This window comes from Chlorocebus sabaeus, chromosome 2, assembly GCF_047675955.1.
Source record: "Chlorocebus sabaeus isolate Y175 chromosome 2, mChlSab1.0.hap1, whole genome shotgun sequence".
Taxonomy (NCBI): Eukaryota; Metazoa; Chordata; class Mammalia; order Primates; family Cercopithecidae; genus Chlorocebus; species Chlorocebus sabaeus.
This window is the reverse complement of record NC_132905.1, coordinates 65159537-65175540: the sequence shown is the minus strand read 5'-3', so window position 1 is coordinate 65175540 and position 16004 is coordinate 65159537. Positions and strand designations below refer to the sequence as shown.

The 16004-nt window shown below is 48.9% G+C and overlaps 1 long non-coding RNA gene across 1 annotated transcript in view; it reads left to right on the top strand.

Annotated features, from left to right (window-relative positions):
• Positions 1-12916, top strand: part of LOC103215554 (uncharacterized) — a 50398-nt gene extending 37482 nt beyond the window's left edge. Inside the window, exons 4-5 of the long non-coding RNA XR_012091461.1 lie at positions 8618-8723; positions 12187-12916. This is a non-coding gene — a long non-coding RNA (uncharacterized lncRNA). The remainder of the gene's footprint in view (positions 1-8617; positions 8724-12186) is intronic.
• Positions 12917-16004: the final 3088 nt, after the last annotated feature.

Below are 16004 nucleotides of genomic sequence, written 5' to 3'. Positions count from 1 at the left end.
TCTAAGATCAAAAAAAGTATCCTTTATATATTTAAAAAAGCAGCAGTATGAGAATGAGCCCAGAGATCCTTACATTATAAATGCTTAGAGAAACTTCATGGTTATAAAAACAGTAATTAGGTAAGAGGCCCTAAGCATCTGATTCCTTAAAATGCTGTTTAAGGTGGAATGGATTTAGTTAGCATCTGGCACCTTGCCTCCTACTGGTATGAGGGCTTTCCATGTTAGTAAATTTCAGTATCAATTCGAAAGCTTGGCAGGCATGATCCTAATGCTGGCAAGAACAGAAGTCTGCTCCTCATGCTCACAGATCCCTCCTGGATTCCTCCTGTGTGCACACCAAGAACAGGGAGCTGGAATGACCTGATACTGTGGGTTATGTGTACTTGAACACAGTGGCATTTTGGGTGGCTTTGATAGTACCCCTTCTAGAGGCATTATCTTTTTTACCTGATCTGGTGTGATATTGTCTGATTAAGGGATGCACTAGCAGGGCTGCAGGATTTCCTGCCCTCTGTGGATGCCAGCAGTGCACTATCCACTATTGTCATGGCCCCAGAGGGCTCCCACCCAAGCGATGCTTTACCATCCTCAGACTGGCAACGCGAAAGGATAAGTTGTATTCATTTCACCACCGTCGAGTTTGGTGCCAGGCAGCAGTGGGGTTGCTTGCTGGGGTCATTCAACAGGACCTCATTGCAATGTCAATGCCCCCCAAGATGAAGTTGGGGTTCTTGCACCCCAGGTGGAATTTTCTTTTCCTTAGGTTTATATTCAGGAATGTCCTCAGAATTTGGCAGACGTCTATGAGGCCAATGACAAACAGTACTCAATGACAAAGGGATATTTCTATAGAAGAGTGGCCAATATTTGTGCTTGGAAGGAGGGGCTGTGATCCCGCGGGGATAGGGAAGATGGAGAAGGAGAAGAGAATACAGGATCCTCATTCCAACCCCAGTGGGTGCAGCCTGAGGCAGCCTGCTCTTGGGCAGTGGTTCTCAAGCCTGAACCTGGAGGGTTTCTGACTTCATTCAGTAAGCTGCTGGGCCGAGAATGGGCATTTCTGTCACTTTCCCTGGCAGTGCTGAGGCTGCTGGTCCCTGGTGGTTTCCTTCAATGCTCCTCGGCAGCATACTTGCTGGTGGAGCCTGTGGAGGTTCCCATTTAACAGCTTGCAATGAACTTGCCAGTGCAGAAAGCAGAATGACAGAGTTCCAGTCCCCAAGTCCCAAAGGAGCTTCCAACTGCATCCCTGTAGTGGCATTAACATCATTTTCCCCAGCACTTACTTAGGAATGCCAGTCTCCTTCTTTCCATTGTACAGGGAATCCAGCCCTTTAAATGCAACTACAGACCTGTTTCTCAAGTCCAACCCTGGCCTCTGTTTCAGCCTGGTGCGCGGCCTCATTTCAGGTTTCCAACCTCTCTCACAAGACTATTTGAGAGCCTCCAGCTTCACATTCTCAGCCACCTATTTCTCTCTCTCCTCCTGCCTAGCTCACCATGAGGGCTTCTGACATGCAGCTTTCCCCTGTCCAGCCTGTCCTTTGGTAGCTTTAAGACCTTTCACGGCCCTGTGTATGCCCATCAGGGCTTTGGTTCTGGGCTTGAACAACAAACAACCCCTGCCCTAGGCACAGCCCCGCTTGTCCTCCTGCCCTGCCATTCACATGGTGTTCCTTTGCCTAGAGGCACTCACGTTCCTCCCCCTAGAAAATGTGTCTTCACCCTGCAGGGCCTGACTCAGAGTTCATGGAAATGACAGAGGAGGTGCAGAAGGTGCATCCACTGAGAGGACCCTGGACACTGGCCATGCCTTCCTTTGCTGGGGCCAGGGTGGGGCTTCCCTGGTCTGACCTGCAGTAAGGGGTTCCAAGAGTTCTGTGCTATTGGAACAGGGCATCCACATGGGCTGGACAGGACGGGGCTGAGCAGAATCCCAGGTCAGAGAGGCCCCCAGTTCTGCTGAATGGCCCGGGAGGCTATGCTGGCTGCTGCTGAGAAGACTCTGCACCCAATGCTGCTCCTTGAAAGGCCCAGGTCTGCTGGCCCCCATGTGATGCTGCCATCTGGCTTCCAGGTCACTCCCTGGTGTTGGACCCGGAGGTGGCCAACAACAAAAGGTTCTGGAAAGACCCCCGGAGGCTGTTTGGGCCCCAGTCCCCGTGGTTTGCCCCTCTTCTCCCTCCCCCTCACCAAAGCCATGAACTTGAAGCCTGGGTCTCAGGTTGGGTTCAAAGTCAAATGGTTTATTTGGGAGGTGAGGGAATAGTCCCCGGAAGGAGGGCGTGTTGATAAGCCAATTACCGTGGTCACCTGGAGCTTAATCACTTGGGTATACCTAGGAAAGGTATAGATTCTACTGTGCCTGGGAAGTCTCTTATCAGACAGTGCTGTGGGTTAGATGATGTCCAGACAAACGACATGTCCACATTCTAGCCCCAGTACCTGTGGGTGTGACTTATTTGGAAACAGGGTCTTTATAGATGCAATCAAGTTAGATGGCATCACCAGAGTAAGCGAAATCCAAGGACTGGTGTCCTTATAGATGAAGGTGACACAGAGACACAGAAGGGAGTAGGCCATGTGATGTGGCCACAAGCCTGAGCTAGAAGAGGCAAGGAAGGAACCCCCAGAAGCTTTGGAGGAGCACGGCCCTGCCAACTCCTTGCTTGTGAACTCACAGCCTCCAGACTGAGAGAGGCGAGTTTCTGTTGTTTAAGCTGCTCATGAGTGGCACTCTGTTACAGAGGTCTGTGTGGGGTGGGCTGTCTATCCCCAGCTCCCCCAGTCCTTGGTTGACGGCTGCTATTGAGAGGATGCTCATTTCCAGGCATCTCTGTGCTCAGGCCCAGGGCAGGGCCTCTGTGGTTCTGGAAGGAGCTTCCCAGCACAGAAATGCTTCCAGTGGCAGCTGTAAGTTGGCAGAGTACAGGGAATGGTCTGGGAGACATGGGCAGGGCATGGGTAGAAACTGCTGTCCCTCGTTGACCAGGCTCAGAGGATGTGGTCCTTGCGCCAAGCATTTGGGATGAGAGACAAGGTCTCAGGGAGCAAAGAAAGGAGGGGCTTGTGGGAATGGGAGTGGGTGCAAATCAGTTACTACTTGAATATCTTCCCCTAAGGGACTTCCACCCCAACATCCTGTCCCCAAGTGTTCAGTTGTCCATGCCCTTTGCTCCTGAATCTCTCCCCGAATCCCAGCACATGCCATTGCACTGCAGCCATCTGTATACTTGATGCCTTCCCTTCTAGAACTGTCATGCAGGAGTGAACTGTACACCTCATCTTTGTGTTTCCACATACGTAGTGGTTGGTATCTATTTTATTGTTTCAACTTTAGGACAAAAAAACACCTAGAGTCAGCCTATGAAATGCAGGGATCCATGGAGGGCTGTGCAGTTGATCAGGCTCAAGGGGCCTTAGGGAGGGGGTGGTGGCCAGGGCTGTTCCCATAGAAAGAAGGGTGCTGGGCCTGTATGTGGTGCTGCTGGTGTCCCAGTCTGCATGGCTGCTTGTTCCTCTTTTTTGTCCTGTCCTTCCTCAATGAGGATGAGTATCAGCTAACCCAGCCCCATGTAAGTAGCTCAAGGCCAGTTCTCCCTGTTGCAATGAAGCAAGATTTTTCTCAGCCCCTTTGCTAGGCTCCCGGCAGGAGATGCCCCATCGACTCAGCCCACCTGGCCATGCCTAAAGGCAATGCTCTGGTGTGGATCTTGCACTGCCACGACTGCATGCACAGCCTCTGGCTGGTGGGAACATATGAACGAGTGTGTACGGGGTCTGGCCAGCCAATCTGAGCACAGACACAGGAGCAGGCTCTGTGCAAAGCCCACACCAGACCAGGTGTGTTACCAAGGCAGGGGTGCCTGCAAACTCAAAGCCCCAGAGCGGGTGTTATAGTGTGCTAATTAGCTATTTTTGTTCCACTGTCCATAGCCTGATGAACGGCAGTGTGTTAGCAGCTCAGTCAGCCCCTTGCCCAACTCTGACCCACTGCTCTGGGACTGGCTGGGCCCCACTCCTGTTTCTGTTGTGTATGGCAGCTGCCCTCCACTGTGAGGGCAGAGGAACACAGTGCTGCAGCCTTTCTGGGTACCCGCCTTTGGTGGGTCCTCAGCTCTCGTCCATCATCCAAGAAGAGTGAGGTCATGCTGACACTTGAAAGGTGACGAGGATGGAGAGTTTTATTGAGCAACGAAACAGTTCTCAGTGGAGAGGGAACAGGAAGGTGGTCTCTCACCTGAAGTCAGGTTGTCTTCCCCAGTGTGGCTGAGTCTGGGGCTTTCATAGGCACAGGATGGAGGAGGCATGGGCCAAATATAGTACTGGGAAAGGCAACTTTTGATCGGTTAAAAGCATTATTCAGGAAGAACCAGTTGGGGAAGGGTGGGCAAACAGGAACAGAAGTTCTCACTCTGGGTCATGGGTTTCATCTGGAGCCAGCAGTCCAGGGTGTTTTGACTTGAAGGTGAGGTTTCACCAGGGAACCACCCCTGTCTGCCTAGGCATCTGACTGCCTCCTGTCTCTACCAGCATTGGTGCCTGAACAGGCCATCCTCCTGCAGACAGAGCCACCCTCCTGCCTGCACTGGAACCAATAAAGTTTCCACAAAGATTTAGTCTTGATTTTTATCTTTTTCTTTCCCATTCAAATCATGAAGTTCTCTCACACTTTTTAAGGTCACTTAGGTTCTAAGTCTCAAGATAAAATGTCTCTCCCTAAAGCACAAACCCCATCACCTCTCTTCTTCCTAACCCCAGAGAACACCTTCATCAGTGATATCCCACTCTGCTGGGTTTCATAAGGAGGTATCCCTGGAATGCATCTGGGGGAGTTGTGTACATTCTAACCTTTCCTTCTATTTTTTTTCCTATTTCACATTACTACTTTTTAAATTTCATTAATTGTATATTAACATTCACACAAGCAGACATGCATCTAAAATCCACCAGCCTTCAATCAGAGAAGCAGCACACTGTAGTCACAAGGTCTTTGGTCTGGGGCCTGACACCGAGTGGGAAAGCCTGTCCCCACCTCTGGCTGCCATGTGACCCTGAGCAAATCGGGTCAAGCAAGTCACTTCATTTTTTACCTCTCAGTTTTCACACCCTGGGTTTAAGTATCAGGGCAATACACCATAGGCTGTCCCAAGAGCACCTCACAAAACCTCCCTCTCATTTGCCTCCATCACCAGACTCTGAACTCCCTCCCACCTCCCCTGAGAATGTGAGGGTGGGGCCATGTCCTGTGGTGTGGCTCCCCACAGTCCCTGGAGGAGGTCTTCACACACAGCCTCAAGACCCCCTGGGCTGCCCTCCTCCCTGGCACTCCCCCAGGGCAGAGCTGTGCTGGGAGCTTCTCCTGCCAGCTGCACACATTTGCTGGCCCCAGCATTTCTCCTGCAAACACATTCAGGTCTTTCCCCAGCAGGGTTACTCTGACAGCCTGTGAATGCACAACACCTGCTGTCTGATTTCTCCTGTCAGTTGTGTTAATCCTGCTTCGCTTTGGGGATCCTGCAGGTAGATTTGGATCCGGATCTTGTCTGCTCAGCTTCTTCCTCAGTGGAAGTGAAGTTGACCTTCTTGGGAAGTCTTTCTAGACTTGGCCAAGAGAGAGCCAATTGTTGAAGATGGGAGCAGGTGGTGATGCAGAACACACCAGACCCACAAGTGCCAGGGGTCAATCCTTACCTGGGCTCAATTCCAGGAGAGATGGCTTGTGGGCCAGGGGGACATGGCCTGGGATGGGCTCACTGGTCAGCCCAGAACAGGCCTCCTCAGAGAGTGCGCTCTGGACCAGCACTGCCCCCGTGACAGCATCCTGACAGCTGCCCTCTCCTCTTACCTAAGTCACAAACGTCAGCCAGCCCACCCCAAGATAGGAAGAAGCCAGCCTTCTTAAAAAGGTGACTAGCCTTCTTCCACAGTTTTCTTCCAATAATGTTCAGAGAGCTGTCAAGCCCTGCTGAACCCAGATTCCTGCCGTGAAAAGCCTTCACTTTTGTCCCCACATATGACCTTCAAAGGACAGTTCGGTTGTTTTGCAAGTGAAGACTTAGCTTGGAGGGTGTTCAAGTAAGACTAAACATAAAATGGCAATAGCAATAGTAAGAGTGATAGTGGCCAGGACTGCTCTCCTGTGTGGGCCTCCTCTGAGCCTGACACACATGCTGGTCCCTTTGAATGCCCCATCCCCCGAGGTCAGTCTTGTGCTCACTGCCTCCCCCTCATAGGACATCCCAGGATGCAGCAGGACAGAGCCCGGGTGTGAGTGTGGGCTGGTGTCCCAGGCAACCTCCTACCACACACACGTCTCAGGCCTTGGGGGCTAATGGCTCATGGGGGCGCTCACCATGGAGGGGCTTGAGGGGGTCCGGCCTGTTTGCCAGATGCAGTCTATTCCTGCCCCACCTCCAACCCTCAGCCAGCAGCATCCACAGGAAGCTGGGATGGACCGACCCTTCTCTGCTGACCGCTCCCCACCCACTCGCCTCTCTGCCTTTCTACCAGGGAGCCTCCTCTGCACATGTACAAAGCACCTGGATTTTATGTGCCAGGGACAACCTTCAACTGAGGATAAGCGGGAGTCCTTGGGTAAATCCACACAGCTTCCCCATATCGTTGGGACGATTTTGAGCTACGTCTTACGTGGTTCCTCAGAGGTCCCAGCAGCGTTGGGCCCCATTGCCCACAGCAGTAACAGGTTCACCAACACAGCCTTCCCTTCTCATTCTCCCCACCCTTCACTCCCGGGATTCCCCAACCCCTAACCCCCTTGCCCTCACCGCCAGGAAACTATCTGCTCATACATCCTGGTGTCTGCTTTTGGGTGAATCCAAATTAAGACATTTATCTACATAAAACATAATCTGGTTATGATATTAGAATTGTGTGTGACTGTTTATCCTCTAGCTGACTTGCATTTAAATAGCCAATTGTCATAGATTCTGATGTCTATAAAGACATTAAAAGTCCCTATTTCCATGGGCATCCGTTACACATAGTATCATGGAGCTAGAATGTTTCCTAGACGTAATCTGGCTTAGTGACATTTAATCTTGTTTGAGCCTTTGGAAATTTAAGGAAAGCTACAGACCTACCCCTGGAAAACTGGCGATGCATACAACATTGCCTACAATTTCAGGGTGTTCTTGGAACATTTAGATCCAAGCAGAGGTGTTCCTTTGCTCAACTCCCCTGACTCTAGTCCAACCGCTCAGTATGCAGATAGGTAAACTGAGGCCTGGGTTGGAGAAGAGCCTGTCCACACCACCCAGTCAGTGAGCTGATGTGAAGTCTATTGACTCCCAATCTAGCCATCCTTCCACCCCACACCATCCACAGCACCACCTTTATTTTTGTCTGTTGTGTTCTTACAACACAGCAAGCCAGGCGCTGTAGGAGTCCCAGCTACTTGGGAGGCTGAGATGGGAAGATCTCGTAAGCCATGAGTTCAAGGCCAGCCTGGGCAATGTAGTAAGACCTCTCTCATCTCTAAAAATAAAAATAAAAACAACTAAGTACACAATCATAAGGCAGTTTCTGCATCATCAATATAAGCTTATTACACTTTATTGATCATGATGATGATGAATATATGCAGATTCTCTGCCCAGCTTCCCTCTTCAGCATGCACTTGCAGCTTCTGAGAAGTGTTTCACACCTCAGCAATTATCTCATTATCATTACAGTCTCACATCCTCCCTGCCCCGATTAGTCCCACAGGCCTGTTCTTTACCTGCTCAATTATCCAGCTCTTAGCTCTGCTCAGATATATTTTCAGTGTGTTTTTATCTCCACCCTCCAGATTTTCTGCTCTTCTAGGGCCATCTTTTTTATTTTTAAAAAAAATTTAGTATCTGTTATTTATAACCCACCCTCCTGGCAATTTCAGGATGGTTTTTCTTTGCAATGATGAAAGCTTAGATTAGGATTTTGAGGAACCTCATTTTTTACCCTTCTTAAAAACTACCTATGGGACTATTTTTCTCTGAATGAGTTTGCCCTTCAAGCATTTAAGTCAGGTCTCAGAGTCCATTAACTTGTTTTCTACAAAGAAGATTGCTTTTTTATAAATCACTAATTATATTACTTGTCATGTCATTTTTTTTATGTTTCTTGTTTTTGTTTTTGTTCTTGATTTTGGGCAGTCCTCTTCTGCTGAAGTATAGAAAGCATTATTTTACCTTGAGAGTCAGGTGCATAACAGGTGACAATTAGACAATCTTCATCCCCTACTGAGGCGGGTGAGGAGGGTCACCCCACTGTGCTGACTCACATTGAACTCATTTCCTTGGGAACTTCAGGGCAAGACTAGACGGAGTTTTCCAAAAGTGCATTGGGGAGAGCATGAGAGAAGGAGTTTAGGAATGGAAATAGTATCTATGTGGATGGAAACACTTGGCTGCCAGCAACTTGTATAGCACAGGGTTGTGGAATTCTGCCTCACCCACTGTTGCAGTAACTTTGTAATTTTGGCCCACAGAGTTTGACCATGGAGTCTTGGAGTTGGAAAGGAAATTGGAACTCCTGCCACCCCCTGGATTTTTGCAGCCTCTCTAGAACTATCTGCAGGAGGCTGGCCAATCAGCTTGTGTTTGAACCCTTTCAGGTGGCCTTGGACCTTCGATGTGTTGGAATCAGAACAGCAAGGACATGGTATTGACTGATAATCAGAAACGCAGGGAACTACCATTGCCCAAGACGAGGGAATAGAGGTGAGGAGGGAAGGACTGTGGGTGAGGCTTCAGGTAGGGGGCTGGAGGTTGAAGAAGCTAGTGCATGGGTGTCTCGAGTCAATAGCGAATTCAGAGTCAGAGCTGACCACTGAGAATGAATCCAGCCTAGTTAGTAGGAGGCTAGAGGGAAAAATGAATATTTAAAAATAAAAGAGAAATCTGAATAAGACAGAAAAAAGAGCAGATAGCTTTAGAGACCCAGCTGAAGTTGGGGGTGATTGTGTGGCTCTAATCTGTACAGTTATGGGGTTTTCTCCAAAATTAGTGACCATAACCCAGGGTAGGAATTTTTTAGGGGCAGAAGGAGAATGGTATAAAGGGAATCAGAAGTGCTTATAGTTTATTAATTTAAATGATTGACAATTCAGTATAGTCTAAGTAAGCAAAGAAGAAAGTCCTGGGGCATTTGAAGATGGAAGACCCAAGGTAGCAGATAGTCAGGTACCTCAATTGAGATCACAAAAAAATTGTATAAGAATGTGAGACAGAAAAAGCCAGGAAGATAGATGCTTCTTCAAAGAGCAGTATATTGGGTTTACGATACCTTAAGTGGAGCCATGCTGAGTGAGAACATGTCATGTTTTTTGTTTGTGCTACTCAGTGTAAATACATTTGGCCCCTTTTTTCAAAAGAATAACATTCCCAATTGTTTTTTAGTTTCTTTATTTTGCCTTTTGAAAATTGTCTTTCCAACACTCTTTGATATCTATTCAGAAAAGTGCTACCCATCCAAGTGTTAGAAATCACATATATGGTTCTCCTGATCTGGCCCCTCGGTCACCACAGGGAGTGCAGCTGCTGGAAAGTGTTGTTTATTTGCTCATCCACCTCAGTGCAGACTCACCTGATGGGCTCAGACTTTCCTATCTCTTGCTTTTGTTTCACTTTCTTTTTCTTCATAGTTCATGTTCCTTGAGAATTTACCAAACTTTCTAGAACCTATTTCTGGACAATCTAAATTAATCTGCACCCAGCCCTGCACCCAAGAAAACCCTGCTATTCTTGTCAATCTCCAGCCAGCCTCAAAAACCAAGTCTAGATGGCTGGGTGTGATTCTTTTCCCCTGAGAGTAAATTCGTTCCCCACACAAACACAGTTGCAGTCTGGCCAGAGTTTTTTTCCTGAAAATCTGATTCTGAATAGGCATTGGTTCTTAAGCCCAGCCATCAGTTTCACCGGATCCAGCCATCTTGACATAAAGATCCATTTCAGAGCACACTTGTGAACCGTGCTGCTGGGAAGCTTCCTGAAAATGTACACACACCTCTTTTTTAGTTGTTGGTGATGGCCTGGATGAAGACTAGAAGAGAACGAGTATTTTCCCTAAGTTTTACGTGATCCAGGATTTTAAGAACAATTCCCAGACGTTCTAGAGCACTTGTCAGAGCCCTGGAGCCACAGCCATGGTCCTTCACCGAGGAAACAAACACAGCTGCTCAGAGGCTGTGGCTGGTTCCCCTGGTTTCAGTGGTCATGTTGCCTCAGACATTCTTCATCTTCTCAGCATTACTTCTTGCCTCAGCTGCTGCTTACATGACCACAGTCTTCAACTGATGACCCAGGTGCAGGCTTGAGCTGGGTCAAGTGCCTGTCATTTCCTCCCCCAGTCCCCAGGTTCTCTGATCCAGCTGCATGGAATGTACAGGATGTACACTACTAGACACTCAGGACACCCACTAGACACTCAGCACGGGCAATGCAGAAGTGCTGGGGTGTGTCCCAGTCACTACAGCTGTGTAACAATTATCTCAAAACATAGTAGCTTAAAATAACCATGTTCATTCTGTTTAAGAGCCTGCTGTCTAGCAGCTGATGCAGCAGTTGGCTGGGAGCTCAGCTGGGGATGCCTCTCAGAACACCTACACCTGACTTCCCCATGGTTGGGCTTCCTCACAGCATGGCAGCTGGGTTCTCAGGATGGAGAGAGAAAGAGAGGAAGGCATATACCTTTTATGAACTGGCTTCACAAGCCATCTAGCATCATTTCCACAGCATTCTATTGGTCAAAGCGGCCACAACCTCCCACCGAGTTTTGAGGGAGGGAACATAGGCCCCCGCATCTTGATGGGAAGTAGCAAGGTTTTGAAAGAGCAAGTGGACCCAGAAACTTTGCTGTGTCACTTTTAGAAAATAAAATCTACCACAAGGGGTTAACACATGATGAAGTAACCCTTGATCAATGGGGAGCAAAAGCAATGGAAAATCTTTTTCCTTGCCTTCTCCTGGAAGGCCATCCTGAGAAAGAGATTTGGCAGCATCCACCCACAGTAGTAGTTACCCCTTGCGTGACGGGTCATGGCCAATACTTCTGACACTCCATTCTAAGGTCGTACTTCCAAGTAAACTATTCACACATAAGCCGCTGTCCCAGACATTGCTTTTGGGGAATCATAAACTCAGGCAGTTAGTACCAGGTGTGTGCCTGGAGAGCAGTCTTGGGATTCGTTTTTAAGGCTGGGTAAGTCATCACCCAGGTATCACTAAGGATTCTGTTTATAGTTATTGGCTGTGATAACTTTAGCACAGGCAGCATCCTTTAGTAAGGCTGTGGCTGATTGACATGAGGTGCAGATTGAAGGTTCAGAGCAATGGGTTTGCTTGTAGGAGGGTGGGTAAGCAGTGTGGGATAGTGGTAAAGGTAAAATTTGGGGAGTCAGTTGGATTTTTGAAACTGAGTTAGAAGCCTTGGAAGAGGTAGGCTCAGATATCCCAGCTGTCAACTCCAGGCATGTCTGAAGGACCGAGGGCTCATCCCCTGAAGCTGCAAGGTACACACCCCCATATTTTCCCCGGGTTAAAGGTTGGGGCCCTCATAGAGATGAATGGGAACTGGAAACACAGAATAAAAACTTGATGTGAATGAGCCTGGAAATCTGACCTCTAGAGCCCCTGAATCCTTCATGCTGGTAGGTGAAGTCCACAGCTCTGACGGAAGGGAATATCTTCTCCTTGTGTGACAGTGGAGAGGGGAGGACTTGTCAATATACAGTCCTCACCCATGAGCCAGAACTGAGCTTCAGTCAGGGACACTGGAGTTAGTCCTGGCCCTGTGCTGGGACAGCTCATGGAGTCTCAGGCACCAGGACATGCGCAGGTATGAGGTGGAGGTGTCGAAAACTGTGCTGGCATGGAAGCAAGGAAGGCTTCAGACTCCCAGGGAAGCCCAGAGAACACTCCCTCCACTGAGCAGCAGGGGAGCCCAAGAGCAGACACTGGGGTGGCACTGGCTGTCCTTGGAGGCTAGGGTCAATGCAGAGAGACGCTGCTGAGGGCCAGTGGGAGGGTTTGTGGAGTAGCCAAGGCCAGAAGCGAGTAGCGAATGATTTACCGTAATGGGCAGCGAAGCCAGAAAGACAACCAGGAATGCTGACCAGCAAAGATCCATGGTGACAGCTCAATGGGGATAGAAGGGAAATTAACTCACTGTTTCCTCACTGATCAGTTCGCAGACCCAGAGTCCAGCATGCAAAGGAAGAACAGGCCCCTTGAGGCAGGATCTGCAGAACCTCCCAGTCATAGGTGGTGGCTACCCCTGCAGTCCATCTGCACTGTGCACTGGTGTTTTAAGGACTGTTGCCTATCAGAGACCTGAGATGTCATCACGTCCCCCTGGTTGGAGGGAAGGCTCATGGAGGTCAGGTGACAAGTGGATACCCAGCTGGAGCTCACCCCACATAGGCCCACTAGCTGCAGCCACTTCTCTGACCCCAGAATGAAGGACGATGATGTGTACACTCAGTAGCTGACAGAACCTCATATCCACGCCCTGTCCTGTGGAGGAAGAATCGCAATGAAACGGAAACCCCCAAACCACCAGCAGGCCCTCATTTGGGTCCAAAGTAAATCAGAATTTAAATCATATTCTGAGGGGTTCAAAAATGATGTGAGACCAGCAGGAAGCAGGAGGAGGGAGACACTGGACTGTGAAACTTTGACACTGAGGCCTCAGCCGACACAGGGTCCTGATTCCAGAGGCAAAGGGCCCTGGCCTCGAACTCTGCCTCCAGGAGGCAAGGCATGCAGGACTCCTGCAGAAAGAGGCCTGGCCTTGAGCAAGGCAGCTCCCCTGGTCTGAAGGCAGTCCCAGAAGGCCTCAGCTATGAGCCGTGGGCAGCCACCTGTCCAGCTGCTGGGCCTGCATCCGGAAGAGGGTCTGAGTAACATCCAGCATCCAGGACTCCTGTGAATGCCCGGAATTCCCGGGGAGATGGAAGCAGGTGGACCTTGGCTCCAGCCCTGGTTGTAGGGTCCGTGGCAACTTGACCCTGTTGGGCTTCCAGAACGGACTAGAGCATGATGTACATTGAAACTGCTGTTTTGAAGCTCATTAAATGGTAACTCTTCTTTACTAATGTTTTCACTATTATAACTCATATAGAAACCTCTGGTGGAGGGACAAGGAACCTGGAGCAGGCTCTCATCTTCTGTAGCAGCCAGGGCCGGGTAAAGCACTTGGGCTGCAGATGTGGCTGAGAAGGGAGCTCCCAGTTCCCTCCTGCTGGATCTTTCTGGAAACACAGACAGGCACACACACGCTCTCACACACACACATTCTTCCTCTCTCTTTTTACTTTTACTTTGATTCATTCTCTCAAAAACTGGCAAGAAAAAGGAACATGGAAACAGCTTGAGTTTTGTGATGTACCAGGGTGCCTGTTAGGAGCTGCTGGGGGTCTTCTCTTTCCCAACACCTTTCCCAAATCTGAGAAGAGAGTCTGCAAACCATGTCTGTGACTGGCTGTACTGGAGGACTTGGGCTCTGACAGCTGCTGTGTGGGGTCTGCGGTCCTTTCTCAGAGCAGAACATCCTGACAAGGCTTGATGGGGTCCTCTGTCTAACAGTTGCACCCATTCTTCATCCTGCTATCTCTTTGCCACTCTTTCCTTCCTTGAGTCTTACAGTAAACTGAGTCTTCCTTGAGTCTCATGCACAGCAAATGTATGTTATGTAACATACATTACATATGTATAGGGTATGTCCATTCAGCCCCCCTCACTCTCACCATTACACGTCGCGGTCTTTCTCCCGGGTGAGGTCCAGGGCAGCCCAGAAGTTTCAAAGGAGCTACCTCTGCTGACAGTCTTCAAGCAGCGATAGGGGGGAGAGGGCGGGTCAACTTTGAAGCTGTTCCGGGGTGTTTTCCGGGAGCCCAGTTGGAATGAGGCTGGCTGCCCCTGTGGTAGCCCTGTGAGCATGCTCTATCGCCATCCCACCCTTCCCCAGCTCACCCGACCCCATGCCTGTGCTCCCTGGGAGCAGCTCCCTAAGATGTCTCCAGCCTCACATCCTCATATGAGACCAAACGAAGACAGATATGTTTGGGACAAATTGACACATGGATACCGGCCTTAATTTCAAGGAGCCTGAAGTGTAGGAAGCAGATAAGAAGGCAAAAATACATCTATAATGTCAAATAAACCCTGATTAAAAGTCAGAGTCGAAAAGAAGACAGAATCCCCACAATTGTAATTTTCTGGGATTTTTCAAACCAGAAAAAAACTAAACACCAAAAATTGACGGAATCTGTCTTAGGAACTTATAATAATGCTCACCTTGTGTACCAAGACACCATAGTTTTCACAGTTTCACACTTTCAAATGATTTGGATCTTCACCAAAGCTTGGACAATTGGGGTGGATGTTATGGAGCCCATTTCACAGATGAAGAAATGGAGAACTAAAGTTACAAAGAAAGATGGAAGCCCAGCTGGACCTGGACCCCACAGGCCGTCACCCCACCCAGCCATTCATATGATCTACTTCCAGCTACCTCCTCCTTTAAGAAAACAGCCCATCTCCCCAAGATAACACCTCAAAAACTTTACAGCTTTGTATCTACACTGCTATTTAGGCATTTTATATATTTATATTTTTGTGTATGATGAACACATCTAATTCAAGAATATCTTGGCAGGATATTCCCCATTTAATAAATGCAGGGACTCATGTTCCCCACCCAGCGCCTGGTCCTGCTTCTTCTGGTGCATTGGCAGATGAACAGGCTCATTCCCTGTTGGTCCTGCACTGCCTACGCCTGCTTTCCTATCACATAGGTCCTGGAGTGGTCTTTTTGGAATCCCATCTCTTCCACCCTTTCTCCTCCTTGCCCTGCTCTGCAAACCCTCTGTTCTTGTGTTTCTCAGAGTAGCACCAATACTATGCAGAAATGCATGACATTGGAGGTAATGGAAGTGGGTTAGACTACATACAGAATAGGAAAATAATAGAACGTGTGCACCAGCATCACCGTTACATAAAATTCCTCAACGCTGCAAGCCGTGGGGATTTCCCAGGCTTCGAGGTACAGAGGCATGCCTTCCCAAGGGGTTCGCCCCACTTCTTTTGCTAAAGCCCTCTTTTCTTCTGCCTCCTGCAAACCTTTTCTTCTCAAGCTGCTTGGTGACCGTTTTCAATTCAACATAATTTTCTTTTTCACAGCAAATTACTTCTGCGTGTGTCTCACTCTTCTCCCTCCTGCTGGCACCCACACACTCTTTCTTGTTACACTTCAAACAGCTCTGCAGGGGCTCTGTAAATGCAAAGACAGGTGCTCATGCCAAGAGGAGACCTGCAGTCCTTCAGGACTGTTCACACTGCAACCAGGTTTCCAGAGGCAAGTGGGCTTCACAGTGCCCATCTGTTCCCTCCCAGCTGTCTCACACCATCAGGGTGCATGCCTGGGCCTTGGACAAACTCCCGTCCAGAACCCAATGCACTCTCTTCTCCTTCTCATGCCGCACTCAGGTCTTTCTGTTGTCACTTGCCATCATCAAGGTAAACTCTAATCTTACTTTGTCTGGTATGAGTTGTCCCCACAGCTCAGGTCCCGGTCGTCTTCCTTGGTTGTCTTCTTGCAGGCAGGGTATACAGTTTACCGTTGGCCCTCAGAATGCCTGCCAGGCACTGGGCGCCCAGAACAGGATGAAGTGGGACTGTAAATTTAAACCTGAGCGGAGGACTGAGACTCCAAAGAGCACACTGCATGCCATGCCACATGATTTCTCATAAGCCACTGGCTACCGTTATCCACAGTTTTTTGGAAATTTCAGCAAGAGGTTTTACCTTAGTTTCTGCAATAATCTTTTATACCAAAAAATTTTGAATTCCCATTTTCTCTCCTCCCTTTACCCTTGGAAGGAATGTGAGCTCTCTAGGATCCTAGTGAAAAATAATGATACAACACCTCTACCCCCAGACATGGAGCCCATTTCTCATGCATATGACACTTAGGGGCAGATTGGAAAAATAACCAAAATTCCT